The sequence below is a fragment of the Triticum aestivum genome, chromosome 2B (assembly GCF_018294505.1).
Source record: "Triticum aestivum cultivar Chinese Spring chromosome 2B, IWGSC CS RefSeq v2.1, whole genome shotgun sequence".
NCBI classification, from domain to species: domain Eukaryota; kingdom Viridiplantae; phylum Streptophyta; class Magnoliopsida; order Poales; family Poaceae; genus Triticum; species Triticum aestivum.
The window spans coordinates 409,862,923-409,880,083 of NC_057798.1; positions in this window are offsets into that span (position 1 = coordinate 409,862,923).

Sequence of the window (17,161 nt, forward strand, 5' to 3'; positions counted from 1 at the left end):
CCTACAAGCATAAGTTCCTCTCTCATAATAATTTTCAGTAGCATCATGAATGAATTCAACAATATAACCAGCACCTAAAGCATTCTTTTCATGATCTACAAGCATAGAAAATTTACTACTCTCAACATAAGCAAATTTCTTCTCGTGAATAGTAGTGGGAGCAAACTCAACAGAATAACTATCATGTGATTGAAAATTAAGATCAAGATGACACGTTTCATGGTTATCATTATTCTTTAAAGCATACGTGTCATCACAATAATCATCACAGATAGGAGGCATGCTTTCATCATAGTAAATTTGCTCATCAAAGCTTGGGGGACAAAAATATCATCTCCATCAAACATAGCTTCCCCAAGCTTGTGGCTTTGCATATCATTAGCATCATGGGTATTCAGGGAATTCATACTAACAACATTGCAATCATGCTCATCATTCACATATTTTATGCCAACCATTCTATGTAATTCTTCTTCTAGCACTTGAGCATAATTTTCCTTTCCATCATTCTCATGAAAGATATTAAAAAGATGAAGCGTATGAGACAAACTCAATTCCATTTTTTTGGTAGTTTTCTTTTATAAACTAGACTAGTGCTAAAACAAGAAACAAAAGGATTCGATTGCAAGATCTAAAGATATACCTTCAAGAACTCACCTCCCCGGCAACGGCGCCAGAAAAGTGCTTGATGTCTACTACACAACCTTCTTCTTGTAGACGTTGTTGGCCCTGCAAGTGCACATGTTTGTAGGACAGTAGCAAATTTCCCTCAAGTGGATGACCTAAGGTTTATCAATCCGTAGGAGGCGTAGGATGAAGATGGTCTCTCTCAAACAACCCTGCAACCAAATAACAAAGAGTCTCTTGTCTCCCCAACATACCCAATACAATGGTAAATTGTATAGGTGCACTAGTTCGGCGAAGAGATAGTGATACAAGTGCAAAATGAATGGTAGATATATGTTGTTGTAATCTGAAAATATAAAAACAGCAAGGTAGCAAGCGATAAAAGTGAGCATAAACGGTATTGCAATGATAGGAAACAAGGCCTAGGGTTCATACTTTCACTAGTGCAAGTTCTCTCAACAATAATAACATAGATAGATCATATAACAAGCCCTCAACATGCAACAAAGAGTCACTCCAAAGCCACTAATAGCAGAGAACAAACGTAGAGATTATGGTAGGGTACGAAACCACCTCAAAGTTATTCTTTCGGATCGATCTATAAAAGAGTTCGTACTAGAATAACACCTTAAGACACAAATCAACCAAAACCCTAATGTCACCTAGATACTCCATTGTCACCTCAAGTATCTGTGGGCATGATTATACTATATGCACCACACAATCTCAGATTCATCCAACCAACACAAAGTACTTCAAAGAGTGCCCCAAAGCTACTACCGGAGAGTCAAGAACGTGTGCCAACCCCTATGCATAGGTTCCCAATGTCACGAAACCCGCAAGTTGATCACCAAAACATACATCAAGTGGATCGCAAGACATACATCAAGTGTTCTTATAAAAGACTCAATCTAATAAGATAACTTCAAAGGGGAAACTCAATTCATCACAAGAGAGTAGAGGGGGAGAAACATCATAAGATCCAACTACAATAGCAAAGCTCGGGATACATCAAGATCGTGCCATAGAGGGAACACAAGAGAGAACACGAGAGAGAGAGAGAGAGAGAGAGAGAGAGAGAGATCAAACACATAGCTACTAGTACATACCCTCAGCCCTGAGGGTGAACTACTCCCTCCTCGTCATGGAGAGCGCCGGGATGATGAAGATGGCCACCGGTGATGGGATCCCCCTCCGGCAGGGTGCCGGAACGGGCCCCCGAGAGGTTTTTGGTGGCTACAGAGGCTTGCGGCGGCGGAACTCCTGATCTTTCTTCTGTTCTGGAAGTTTTAGGGTACGTAGGTATATATGGGTGCAGGGGGTACATCGGTGGACCTCCGGGGTGCTCACGAGGTAGGGGGCGCGCCCTAGGGGGGGCGCCCCCCACCTTCATGGGCAGCCCGGGACTCCCCTGACGTGCACTCCAAGTCCATCAGGTTGCTTTCCTTCCAAAAATAACTTCTCGAGTTGATTTCGTTCCGTTTTGACTCCGTATGGTATTCCTTTTCCTCGAAACACTGAAATAGGCATAAAACAGCAAATCTGGGCTGGGCCTCCGGTTAATAGGTTAGTCCCAAATATAATATAGAAGTGGATAATAAAGCCCAATATTGCCTAAAACAGTAGATAAAGTAGCATGGAGCAATCAAAAATTATAAATACGTCGGAGATGTATCATCCACCATACATACCTATGGATTGAGTAAGATCCTTCAAGTAAGTTGTCATCGGTGCAAGCAACAAAAATTGCTCTCTAAATATGCATGACTTATTAGTGTGGAGAAAATAAGATTTGTACGAACTTGTTATGGAAGCAATAAAAGCGACGGACTGCATAATAAAGGTCCATATACAAGGGGCAATATAAAGTGACGTTCTTTCGCATCAAGATTTTGTGTATCCAACCCTAAAAGCGCATGGCAACCTCTACTTCCCTCTGCGAAGGGCCTATCTTTTACTTTATGTCTTTTACTTTATGCAAGAGTCAAGGTGATCTTCACCTTTCCCTTTTTATTTTATCCTTTGGCAAGCACTTTGTGTTAGGGTGATCCTGATATATATATCCAATTGGATGTACGTTAGCATGAACTATTATTGTTGACATCACCCAAAGGTGAATACGTTTGGCGGCAACATTATAAGGCCCAATCTTTCTCTGTGTCTGATTAAAACTTCATAACCACAAGTATTGCGTGAGTGTTAGCAATTGTAGAAGACTATATGATGGTTGAGTATGTGAAGTTTGCTAAATCAAAGCTCTGACATAGACCCTTCCTGAAAATAGGATGAATTGCAATTGTTTGATGACTAAGAATGAAGTTTGCTAGTTTTCAAGGAAGTTTATGGTCTATGCTTTAACATGTGAATTGCTTGTTACTTGATTATGAAAAGTTTTATGAGATGAACTACTGTTATGACATATTATCATGCTAGAAAAAGTGATTGAAATTATCATTGATCAAACTTGTGCACCTATAGCATTCACACTTCATAAATTCTTTCTTTTATCATTTACCTACTCGAAGATGAGTAGGAATTAAGCTTGGGGATGCTGATACATCTCCAACGTATCTATAATTTATGAAGCATTCATGCTATTTTATTATCTGTTTTGCATGATTACGGGCTTTATTATACACTTTTATATTACTTTTGGGACTAACCTATTAACCGGAGGCCCATCCCATATTGTTGTTTTATTGCCTGTTTTAGTATTTTGAAGGAAAGGAATATCAAACGGAGTCCAAACGGAATGAAACCTTCGGCAACGTGATTTTTTGGAAGATTATCATCATGGAGACTTGGAGTTCACGTCACAAGATACTCGAGGAGCCCAGGAGATAGGGCCCCCCCCCTAGTGGGCGCGCCCCCTGTCTCGTGGACCCCTTGAGCACCACCCGACCGACTTCTTTCGCCTATATAAGCATACGTACCCTAAAAACATTGAATATCGAGATAGATCGGGAGTTCCGCCACCGCAAGCCTCTGTAGCCACCAAAAACCTCTCGGGAGCCCTTCCTGGCACCCTGCCGGAGGGGGATCCCATCACCGGTGGCCATCTTCATCATCCCGGCGCTATCCACGATGAGGAGGGAGTAGTTCACCCTCGGGGCTGAGGGTATGTACTAGTAGCTATGTGTTTGATCTCTCTCTCTCTCTCATGTTCTCTCTATGGCACGATCTTGATGTATCATGAGCTTTGCTATTATAATTGGATCTTATGATGCTTCTCCCCCTCTACTCTCTTGTGATGAATTGAGTTTCCCCTTTGAAGTTATCTTATCAGATTGAGTCTTTATGATGAGAACACTTGATGTATGTCTTCATGTGTTTATCTGTGGTGACAATGGGATATCACATGCCACTTGATGTATGTTTTGGTGACCAACTTGCGGGTTCCGCCCATGAACCTATGCATAGGGGTTGGCACACGTTTTCTTGACTCTCGGTAGAGACTTTGGGGCACTCTTTGAAGTACTTTGTGTTGGTTGGATGAATCTGAGATTGTGTGATGCATATCGTATAATCATGCCCACGGATACTTGAGGTGACAATGGAGTATCTCGGTGACATTAGGGTTTTGGTTGATTTGTGTCTTAAGATGTTATTCTAGTACGAACTCTTGAATAGATTGATCCAAAAGAATAACTTTGAGGTGGTTTCGTACCCTACCATAATCGCTACGTTTGTTCTCCGCTATTAGTTGCTTTGGAGTGACTCTTTGTTGCATGTTGAAGGATTGTTATATGATCTATCTATGTTATTATTGTTGAGAGAACTTGCACTAGTGAAAGTATGAACCCTAGGCCTTGTTTCCTATCATTGCAATACCGTTTACGCTCACTTTTATCGCTTGCTACCTTGCTGCTTTTATAATTTTAGATTACAAAAACCTTTATCTATCATCCATATTGCACTTGTATCACCATCTCATTGCCAAACTAGTGCACCTATACAATTTACCATTGTATTGGGTTTGTTGGGGACACAAGAGACTCTTTGTTATTTGGTTGCAGGGTTGTTTGAGAGAGACCATCTTCATCCTACGCATCCTACGGATTGATAAACCTTGGGTCATCCACTTGAGGGAAATTTTCTACTGTCCTACAAACCTGTGCACTTGCAGGCCCAACAACATCTACAATAAGAAGGTTGTGTAGTAGACATCAGGCACCTCCGTGTTCAGCACACGTTCAGCTTGATGACGTCCATCATGCTCTTGATCCAGTTGAGGACAAGGGTGAGTTCCGTCAGCATGACGGCGTGGCGATGGTGATGATGATGTTACTGGCGAAGGGCTTCGCCTAAGCACTACGATGGTATGATCGAGGTGTGTAACTGTGGAGGGGGGCACTGCACACGGTTGGGAGAGAAACTTGTGTGTCCTAGGGTGCCCTGCTACCTCTTGAGCATGCGTTGGTTTTCCCTTCAAGAGGAAGGGTGATGCAACAAAGTATCGTAAGTATTTCCCTCAGTTTTGAGAACCAAGGTATCAATCCAGTAGGAGACGACGCACAAGTCACCTAGTATCTCCACAAACAAGCAAGAACCTTGCAACCAATGCGATAAAGGGGTTGTCAATCCCTTCACGGTCACTCGCAAAAGTGAGATCTAATAAAGATAGAAACTAGAGCTATAAGTGTATCAAAGCTCAACAAAAGAAACTAAGTGGAATCCGCAAGATGTAAATTTAAAGAACAATCATCAAATTCACTGATATGTTTTGTAAATGCTTTATTTTGATCATAAGCATGAGGAGAATTTAGCACGAATTGCAACAAGGAAATACAATCTATCAAAGAGCAATTATCATAATTAAATTCCTTGAAATCCAAAATAGTGGGTTCATTGCTACTTAAAGTCTTGACCTCTCCGATCCCACTTTTATCAATTTTTGCATCTAGCCCTAAATTTTTTGAATCATTGGGACGCATTTTAACTAAAGTTGACTTATCTCCAGTCCCATCTTTATCAAGATTCATATTGGAAAGCAAAGATTTAATAGGAGTAACATCAATCACTTTTAGATCTTCATCATTATTATCATGAAAACTAGAAGAACACGCTTTCACAAAGCAATCTTTTTTAGCATGCATCCTAGCGGTTTTTTCTTTGCACTCATCAATGGAAATTCTCATGGATTTGAGAGACTCATTGATATCATGCTTAAATGGAATAGATCTAAGTTTCAAAGAATCAACATCAAGAGAAATTCTATCCATTTTTCCTAGCCAACTCATCAATCTTAAGCAATTTTTCTTCAACCAAAGCATTGAAATTATTTTTCTAGCTCATAAATTATTTAACACTATTCTCAAAATCAGAGGGCATCTTATTAAAATTTCCATAAGATTTGTTGTAGGAACTACCATAATTATTAGAGGAATTACTAGGAAACGGCCTAGAATTAAAATTTCCTCTATAAGCGTTGTTACCAAAAATGTTCCTACCAACAATTCACATCCATAGATTCATTATTATTCTCAGTCAAAGTGGAAAAAGGCATATTATTAGGATTAGAAGAAACACTTTTATTAGATAATAATTTCATAAGTTCATCCATCTTTCCACTCAAAATATTAATTTCTTCAATTGCATGAACTTTTTTACTAGTAGATCTTTCGGTGTGCCATTGAGAATAATTTACCGTAATATAGTCTAGGAGTTTAGTAGCTTTTCCCAAAGTGATTTCCATAAAAGTGCCTCCCGCGGCCGAATCTAAAAGATTTCTAGGAGCAAAATTCAATCCGGCATAAATTTTTTGTATAATCATCTATAAGTTCAAACCATGCGTAGGGCAATTATGTATCACTAATTTCATCCTCTCCGATGCTTGTGCAACATGCTCATGATCAAGTTTCTTAAAATTCATAATATCGTTCCTAAGAGAGATGATCTTAGTGGGAGGAAAATACTTAGAGATAAAAGCATCTTTGCACTTATTCCATGAATCAATACTATTTTTAGGCAAAGAAGAGAACCAAGTTTTAGCACGATCTCTAAGAGGAAACGGAAATAGCTTCAATTTAACAATATCACTATCCACATCTTTCTTCTTTTGCATATGACACAAATCAATGAAGTTGTTTAGATGGGTTGCGGTATCTTCACTAGGAAGGCCAGAAAATTGATCTTTCATTACAAGATTCAACAAAGCGGTATTAAGTTCACAAGATTCAGCATCGGTAGTAGGAGCAATCGGAGTGCTAATAAAATCATTGTTGTTGGTATTGGAAAAGTCACACAATTTAGTATTATCTTGAGCCATCGTGACAAACAATCAATCCAAGACACAAGCACTCAAGAAGCAAACAAAAAGAGACGAACGGAAGATGGGCGAAGAAAAAGGAAAAGGTTTTCGACATTCGTTTTAGAAGTGGGGGAGAGGAAAATGAGAGGCGAATGGCAAATAATGTAATGTGAGGGAGAAGAGGTTATGATGGGTACTTGGTATGGCTTGACTTGACGTAGATCTCCCTAGCAACGGCGCGAGAAATCCTTCTTGCTACCTCTTGAGCATACGTTGGTTTTCCCTTGAAGAGGAAAGGGTGATGAAGCAAAGTAGCGTAAGTATTTCCCTCAGTTTTGAGAAGCAAGGTATCAATCCAGTAGGAGACGACGCACAAGTCACCTAGTACCTACACAACCAATCAAGAACCTTGCAACCAATGCAATAAAGGGGTTGTCAATCCTTTCACGGTCACTCGCAAAAGTGAGATCTGATAAAGATAGTAAAGAAAATATTTTTGGTATTTTTGTTGCATAGATTGGAAAATAAAGATTGCAAAATAGTAAACGAGATGCGATATAAATAAGAGAGATGTAAGATAATAGAAAAGAGACACGGGCGCCATAGGTTTCACTAGTGGCTTCTCTCAAGATAGCTTGTATTACGGTGGGTGAACAAATTACTGTCGAGCAATTGATAGAAAAGCGCATAATTATGAAGATATCTAAGGCACTGATCATGAATATAGGCATCACGTCCGTGTCAAGTAGACCGAAACGATTCTGCATCTACTACTATTAATCCACACGACCGCTATCCAGCATGCATCTAGAGTATTAAGTTCATTAGAACGGAGTAACGCATTAAGCAAGATGACATGATGTAGAGGGATAAACTCAAGCAATATGATATAAATCCCATCTTTTTATCCTCGATGGCAATAATACAATACGTGCCTTGCTGCCCCTACTATCACTGGGAAAGGACACCACAAGATTGAACCCAAAGCTAAGCACTTCTCCCATTGCAAGAAATATCAATCTAGTAGGCCAAACTAAACAGATAATTCGAAGAGACTTGCAAAGATATCAAATCATGCATATAATAATTCAGAGAAGAACCAAATAATATTCATATATAATCTTGTTCATAAATCCACAGAATTCAGAGAAGAAAAAATAATATTCATAGATAATCTTTTTCATAAATCCGCACGGATCTTAGTAAACACACCGCAAAAGAGTATTACATCAAAGATCTCCAAGAATATCGAGGAGAACTTTATATTGAGAATCAAAGAGAGAGAAGAAATCCTCTAGATAATAACTATGGACCCGAAGTTCTATGGTAAACTACTCATGCTTCATCAGAGAGGCTATGGTGTTGATGTAGAAGCCCCCCGTGATCGATTCCCCCTCCGGCAGATTGCCAGAAAAGGCCCCAAGATGGGATCTCACGGGTACAGAAGGTTGTGGCAGTGGAAAAGTGGTTTTGTGCCTCTCCCGGATGTTTCTAGGTTATAAGAGTATATATAGGTGAAAGAAGTACGTCGGTGGAGCTACGAGGGGCCCACGAGGGTGGGGGCGCGCCTACCCCCCTAGGCGCACCCTCCTGCCTCATGGCCGCCTCGTGGCATTCCAGACTTCTACTCCAAGTCTTCTGGATTGCTTTCGGTCCAAGAAAGATCATCACGAAGGTTTCATTCCATTTGGACTCCGTTTGGTATTCCTTTTCTGCAAAACTTTAAAATAGGCAAAAAAACAGAAACTAGCACTGGGCCTCCGGTTAATATGTTAGTCCCAAAAATAATATAAAAGAGCATATTAAAGCCCATTAAAAATCCAAAATAGATAATATAATAGCATGGAACTATCAAAAATTATAGATACGTTGGAGACATATCAAGCATCCCCAAGCTTAAGTCCTGCTCGTCCTCGATAGGTAAATGATAAAAAGAGAATTTTTATGTGGAATGCTACCTAACATATTTATCAATGTAACTTTCTTTATTGTGGCATGAATGTTCAGATCTAAAAGATTCAAGACAAAAGTTTAATATTGACATAAAAATAATAATACTTCAAGCATACTAACAAAGCAATCATGTCTTCTCAAAATAACATGGCCAAAGAAAGCTATCCCTACAAAATCATATAGTCTGGTTATGCTCTATCTTCATCACACAAAGTATTTAATCATGCACAACCCCGATGACAAGCCAAGCAATTGTTTCATACTTTTGATGTTCTCAAACTTTTCATTCTTCACGTCATACATGAGCGTGAGCCATGGACATAGCACGATTGGTGGAATGGAATGGTGGTTGTGGAGAAGACAAAAAGGAGAAGATAGTCTCACATCAACTAGGCGTATCAACGGGCTATGGAGATGCCCATCAATAGATATCAATGTGAGTGAGTAGGGATTGTCATGCAACGGATGCACTAGAGCTATAAGTGTATGAAAGCTCAACAAAAGAAACTAAGTGGGTGTGCATCCAACTTGCTTGCTCACGAAGACCTAGGGCTTTTTTGAGGAAGCCCATCATTGGAATATACAAGCCAAGTTTTATAATGAAAATTTCCCACTAGTATATGAAAGTGACAACATAGGAGACTCTCTATCATGAAGATCATGGTGCTACTTTGAAGCACAAGTGTGGTAAAAGGAAAGTAGCATTGCCCCTTCTCTCTTTTTCTCTCATTTTTTTATTTGGGCCTTTTCTCCTTTTTTTATGGCCTCTTTTATTTATTTATTTATTTATTTTCTTCCGGAGTCTCATCCCGACTTGTGGGGGAATCATAGTCTCCATCATCCTTTCCTCACTGGGACAATGCTCTAATAATTAAGATCATCACACTTTTATTTAGTTATGACTCAAGAATTACAACCCGATACTTAGAACAAAATATGACTCTATGTGAATGCCTCCGCCGGTGTACCGGGATGTGCAATGATTCAAGAGTGACATGTATGAAGAAATTATGAATGGTGGCTTTGCCACAAATACGATGTCAACTACATGATCATGCAAGGCAATATGACAATGATGGAGCGTGTCATAATAAATGAATAGTGGACAGTTGCATGGCAATATATCTCAGAATGGCTATGGAAATGCCATAATAGGTAGGTATGGTGGCTGTTTTGAGGAAGGTATATGGTGGGTGTATGGTACCTATGAAATTTGTGCGGTACTAGAGAGGCTAGCAATGGTGGAAGGGTGAGAGTGCGTATAATCCATGGCCTCAACATTAGTCATAAAGAACTCACATACTTATTGCAAAAATTTATTAGTTACCGAAACGAAGTACTACGTGCATGCTCCTAGGGGGATAGATTGGTAGGAAAATACCATCGCTCGTCCCCGACCGCCACTCATAAGGAAGACAATCAATAAATAAATCATGCTCCAACTTCATCACATAACGGTTCACCATACGTGCATGCTACGGGAATCACAAGCTTTAACACAAGTATCTCTCAAATTCACAACTACTATACTAGCATGACTCTAATATCACCATCTTCATATCTCAAAAAAATCATAAAGAATCAAACTTCTCATTATATTCAATGCACTTTATATGTAAGTTTTTATTATACCCATCTTGGTTGCCCATCATGTTAGGACTAGTTTTATAACCAAAGCAAATTATCATACTATTCTAAAAGACTCTCAAAATAATATAAGTGAAGCATGAGATATCAATATTTCTATAAAATAAACCACCACCGTGCTCTTATAAGATATAAGTGAAGTACTAGAGCAAAATTGTCTAGCTCAAAAGATATAAGTGAAGCACATAGAGTATTCTAATAAATTCCGATTCATGTGTGTCTCTCCCAAAAGGTGTGTACAACAAGGATGGTTGTGGTAAACTAAAATGCAAAGACTCAAATCATACAAGACACTCCAAGCAAAACACATATCATGTGGTGAATAAAAATATAGCTGCAAGTAAAGTTACCGATAGACGAAGACGAAAGAGGGGATGCCTTCCGGGGCATCCCCAAGCTTAGGCTTTTGTCTGTCCTTGAATTTTACCTTGGTTTGCCTTGGGCATCCCCAAGCTTAGGCTCTTGCCACTCCTTTATTCCAAAATCCATCAAATCTTTACCCAAAAACTTGAAAACTTCACAACACAAAACTTCAACAGAAAATCTCATGAGCTCCGTTAGTATAAGAAAATAAACCACCACTTTAAGTAACTGTAATGAACTCATTCTTTATTTATTTTGGTGTTAAACCTACTGTATTCCAGCTCCTCTATGGTTCATATCCCCCGATACTACTCATAGATTCATCAAAATAAGCAAACAACACACGAAAAAGAGAATCTGTCAAAACAGAACAGTCTGTAGTAATATGTAACTTTCGAATACTTATGTAACTCTAAAAATTCTGAAATAAATTGGTGGACGTGAGTAATTTGTCTATTAATCATCTTCATAAAGAATCAACCTAAAATCACTCTCCAGTAAAAAATGACATCTATTCTCGTGAGCGCAAAAGTTTCTGTTTTTTACAGCAAGATCTCAAAGACTTCACCCAAGTCTTCCCAAAGGTTGTACTTGGAACGAACACTAATTAAAACATAAAACCACATCTAAACAGAATTTAGATGAATTATTTATTACTAAACAGGAGCAAAAAGATAAGAAAAAAATAAAATTGGGTTACCTCCCAACAAGCGCTATCGTTTAACGCCCCTAGCTAGGCATAAAAACACAAATAGATCTAGGTATTGCCATCTTTGGTATGCCATCCATAAGTGGCTCTCATAATAGATTCATAATGAAATTTAATTTTATTCCTAGGAAATTGTTCCATGCCCTTCCTTAACGGAAATTGGAATCTAACATTTCCTTCTTTCATATCAATTATTGCACCAATCGTTCTAAGGAAAGGTCTGCCAAGAATAATAGGACATGTAGGATTGCAATCTATATCAAGAACAATGAAATCTACGGGCACATAATTACTATTTTCAACAATAAGAACATCATTAATTCTCCCCATAGGTTTCTTAATAGTGGAATCCGCAAGATGCAAATTTAAAGAACAATCATCAAATTCACGGAAACCTAGCACATCACAAAAAGTTTTTGGAATCATGGAAACACTAGCACCCAAATCACACAAAGTATAGCATTCATAATCTTTAATCAGAATTTTAATACTAGGTTCCCACTCATCATAAAGTTTTCTAGGGATAGAAACTTCTAGCTCAAGCTTTTCTTCATAAGATTGCATCAACGCATCAACGATATGTTTTGTAAATGCTTTATTTTGATCATAAGCATGAGGAGAATTTAGCACGGATTGCAACAAGGAAATACAATCTATCTAAGAGCAATTATCATAATTAAATTACTTGAAATCCAAAATAGTGGGTTCATTTCTATTTAAAGTCTTGACCTCTCCAATCCCACTTTTATCAATTTTTGCATCTAGACCTAAAAACTCTGAATCACTGGGACACCTTTTAACTAAAGTTGACTCATCTCCAGTCCCATCTTTATCAAGATTCATATTGGAAAGCAAAGATTTAATTGGAGTAACATCAATCACTTTTAGATCTTCATCATTATTATCATGAAAACTAGAAGAACACGCTTTCACAAAGCAATCTTTTTTAGCACGCATCCTATCGGTTCTTTCTTTGCATTCATCAATGAAAATTCTCATGGATTTGAGAGACTCATTGATATCATGCTTAGGTGGAATAGATCTAAGTTTTAAAGAATCAACATCAAGAGAAATTCTATCTGAAGGAAATATGCCCTAGAGGCAATAATAAAGTTATTATTTATTTCCTTAATTCACGATAAATGTTTGTTATTCATGCTAGAATTGTATTAACCGGAAACTTAGTACATGTGTGAATACATAGACAAAACATGTAGTCCCTAGTATGCCTCTACTTGACTAGCTCATTAATCAAAGATGGTTATGTTTCCTAACCATAGACATATGTTGTCATTTGATGAACAAGATCACATCATTAGGAGAATGATGTGATGGACATGACCCATCCGTTATCTTAGCATTATGATCGTGTCAGTTTCATTGCTACCGCTTTCTTCATGACTTATACAAGTTCCTCAAACTATGAGATTATGCAACTCCCGAATATCGGAGGAACACTTTATGTTCTACCAAACGTCACAACGTAAAAGGGTGATTATAAATGTGCTCTCCAGGTGTCTCCAAAGGTGTTTGTTGGGTTGGCATATATCCAGATTAGGATTTGTCACTCCGTGTTTCGGAGAGAGGTATCTCTGGGCCCTCTCGGTAACACTCATCACTATAAGCCTTCCAAGCATTGTAAGTAATGAGTTAGTTGCGGGATGAAGTATTACGGAACGAGTAAAGAGACTTGCCAGTAACGAGATTGAACTAGGTATGATGATACCGACGATCGAATCTCGGGCAAGTAACGTACCGGTGACAAAGGGAACAACGTATGTTGTTATGCGGTTTGACTGATAAAGATCTTCATAGAATATGTAGGAACCAATATGAGAATCTAGGTTCCGCTATTGGCTATTGATCGGAGACGTGTCTCGGTCATGTCTACATAGTTCTCGAACCCGTAGGGTCCGCACGCTTAACGTTCGATGACGATTTGTATTATCAGTTTATATGATTAGATGACCGAAGGTTGTTCGGAGTCCCGGATGAGATCACAGATATGACGAGGAGTCCCGAAATGGTCGAGACATAAAGATTGGTCTATTGGAAGGTTATATTTGGACACCGGAAGGGTTCCGAAGTGTATCAGATATTTTTCGGAGTACCGGGAGGTTACCGGAACCCCCCGAGTCAATGGGCCTTAAGGCCCTAGTGGAGATAGGAGGCAGCGGGCAAGTGGTGGGGCACGCCCCACTAGGCCCAAACCGAATTGGTTTAGGGTTTTGGGGGCCAGTCCCCCTTTCCTTCTTCTCTCCTCCTCCTTCCTCCTTCTCCTAATAGGAATAGGAAAGGGGGAGCCAAACCTACTTGGAGTAGGACTCCCCCCTTGGGAGCGCCACCCCTTGGCCGGCCTCCTCCTTCCTCCCTCCTTTATATACGTGGGAGGGGGAACCCCATAGACACACAAGTTGACAATTGTTTTTGCCATGTGTTGTGCCCCCCTCCACAATTACACACCTCAGTCATATCGTCGTAGTGCTTAGGCAAAGCCCTGCGCCGGTAACTTCATCATCACCGTCACCATGCCGTCGTGCTGACGAAACTCTCCCTCGGCCTCAACTGGATCAAGAGTACGAGGGACGTCTTTGAGCTGAACGTGTGCTGAACACGGAGGTGCCGTACGTTCGGTGCTTGGATCAGTTGGATCGTGAAGACGTTCGACTACATCAACCGCGTTAACTAAACGCTTCCACTTTCGGTTTATGAGGGTACGTGGACACACTCTCCCCTGTCGTTGCTATGCATCACCTAGATAGATCTTGCGTGATTGTAAGAATTTTTTTGAAATTACTGTGTTCCCCAATAGTGGCATCTGAGCCAGGTCTATGCGTAGATGTTATATGAAGGAGTAGAACACAAAGAGTTGTGGGCGATAATAGTCATACTGCTTACCAGCATGTCATACTTTGATTTAGCGGTATTGTTGGATCAAGCGGCTCATACCGACATTACGCATACGCTTACGCGAGACTGGTTCTACCGCCGTGCTTCGCACATACGTGGCTAGTGAGTGTCTGTTTCAACAACTTTAGTTGAATCGAGTGTGGCTACGCCCGGTCCTTGTTCAAGGTTAAAACATCACACTTGATGAATAATCGTTGTGGTTTTGATGCATAGGTAAGAACGGTTGTTGCTAAGCCCATAGCAGCCACGTAAAACTTGCAACAACAAAGTAGAGGACGTCTAACTTGTTTTTGCAAGGCTTGTTGTGATGTGATATGGTCAAGGCATGATGCGATATAAATTGTTGTATGAGATGATCATGTTTTGTAACAAAGTTATCGGCAACTGGCAGGAGCCATATGGTTGCCGCTTTATTGTATGCAATGCAATCGCCATGTGATTGTTTTACTTTATCACTAAACGATAGTGATAGTCGTAGTAACATTAGTTGGCAAGATGACAACGATGCTACGATGGAGATCAAGGTGTTGCGCCGGTGACGTTGGAGATCATGACGATGCTTCGGTGATGGAGATCATGAGCACAAGAAGATGATGGCCATATCATGTCACATATTTTGATTGCATATGATGTTTATCCTTTATGCATCTTATTTGCTTAGAACGTCAGTAGCATTATAAGATGATCCCTTACTAAATTTCAAGGTACAAGTGTTGTCCCTGAGTATGCACCATTGCTACAGTTCGTCGTGCCGAGACACCACGTGATGATCGGGTGTGATAAGCTCTACGTTCATGTACAACGGGTGCAAGCCAGTTTTGCACACGCAAAATACTCGGGTTAAACTTGATGAGCCTAGCATATGCAGATATGGCCTCGAAACACTGGAGACCGAAAGGTCAAGCGTGAATCATATAGTAGATATGATTAACATAGTGATGTTCACCATTGAAAACTACTCCATCTCACATGATGATCGGACGTGGTTTAGTTGATTTGGATCACGTGATCACTAAGATGATTAGAGGGATGTCTATCTAAGTGGGAGTTTTTAAGTGATATGATTAATTGAACTTTAATTTATCAAGAACTTAGTCCTGATAGTATTTTGCAAATTGTGTTGTAGATCAATAGCTCGCGTTGTAGCTTCCCTATGTTTTTATATGTTCCTAGAGAAAACTAAGTTGAAAGATGATAGTAGCAATGATGCGGACTGAGTCTGTGATCTGAGGTTTATCCTCATTGCTGCAGAGAAGAATTATGTCCTTGATGCACCGTTAGGTGAAAAAACTATTACAGGAGCAAATGCAGACGTTATGAACGTTTGGCTAGCTTAATATGATGACTACTTGATAGTTTAGTGCACCATGCTTTACGGCTTAGAATCGGGACTTCAAAGATGTTTTGATCGTCATGGACCATATGAGATGTTCCAGGAGTTGAAGTTAATATTTCAAGCAAATACTCGAGTTGGGAGATATTAAGTCTCCAACAAGTTCTATAGCTAAAAGATGGAGGAGAATAGCTCAAGCAGTGAGCATGTGCTCATATTGTCTAGGTACTACAATCGCTTAAATCAAGTGGGAGTTAATCTTCCAGATAAGATAGTGATTGACAGAGTTCTCTAGTCACATCACCAAGTTACTGGAACTTCGTGATGAACTATAGTATGTAAGGGATGATGAAAACGATTCCCGAGCTCTTCGTGATGCTGAAATCAACGAAGGTAGAAATCAAGAAAGAGCATCAAGTGTTGATGATTGACAAGACCACTAGTTTCAAGAAAAGGGCAAAGGGAAAGAAAGGGAACTTCAAGTAGAATGGCAAGCAGTTGTCACTCCCATGAAGAAGCCCAAAGCTGGACCAAAGACTGAAACTGAGTGATTCTACTGCAAAGGAAATGGTCATTGGATGCGGAAATGCCCTAAATAGTTGGTGGATAAGAAGGATGGTAAAAGTGAACAAGGGTATATTTGATATGCAGATTATTGATGTGTACCTTTCTAGTGTTTATAGTAGCCCCTGGGTATTTGATACTTGTTCGATTGCTAAGATTAGTAACTCGAAACAGGAGTTACAAAATAAACAAAGACTAGTTGAGGGTGAAGTGACGATGTGTGTTGGAAGTGGTTCCAAGATTGATATGATCATCATCGCACACTCCCTATACTTTCGAGATTAGTGTTGAACCTAAATAAATGTTATTTGGTGTTTGCGTTGAGCATAAATATGATTATATCATGTTTATTGCAATATGATTATTCATCTAAAACAGAGAATAAATTGTTATTCTATTTACATGAACAAAACCTTCTATGGACATACACCCAATGTTGATGGTTTATTGAATCTTGATCGTAGTGATACACATATTCATAATATTGATGCCAAAAGATGCAAAGTTGATAATGATGGTGCAACATATTTGTGGCACTACCGTTGGGTTCATATCAGTGTAAAGTGCATGAAGAAACTCCATAAAGATGGACTTTTGGAATCACTTGATTATGAATCATTTGATACTTGCGAACCGTGCCTTATGGGCAAGATGACTAAAACTCCGTTCTCCGGAACAATGGAATGAGCTAGTGACTTATTGGAAATAATACATACCAATGTATGCGGTCCAATGAGTGTTGATGCTCGTGGTGGGTATCGTTATTTTCTGACCTTCATAGATGATTTGAGCAGATATGGGTATA